Source organism: Buceros rhinoceros, unplaced genomic scaffold (assembly GCF_000710305.1).
Source record: "Buceros rhinoceros silvestris isolate BGI_N320 unplaced genomic scaffold, ASM71030v1 scaffold27856, whole genome shotgun sequence".
In the NCBI taxonomy this organism is placed as follows: Eukaryota; Metazoa; Chordata; class Aves; order Bucerotiformes; family Bucerotidae; genus Buceros; species Buceros rhinoceros.
Window position 1 is genome coordinate 4424 of NW_010419718.1, and position 313 is coordinate 4736.

A 313-nucleotide genomic window follows, 5' to 3' on the forward strand; every position below is an offset into this window, starting at 1 on the left:
ATTTCAAAGTGCTCTTGCAGTTGTGGGGGATTTCTGCAAACATTTCATCTTCACGTTAACAACCCCCACGTTAACTTTACCAGATTAGACACACAAAGCACTGGAGTGAAGAACAAAGTCTGCAGCCAGAGAAGTAAAGTGAGACAGGTTATGGGAATTACAAGTCCAAGACCACCTAGAGAATCGAGCATTTAACCTACAATCCACTGGAAATCATGGACAACCTCAGGCTTCTTTAAACTCTGATAAATCAGGAACTTTGTCCCCACATCAGTTTTCCTCCTCCACGACAGCTCCATGTGAAAACTGGGCA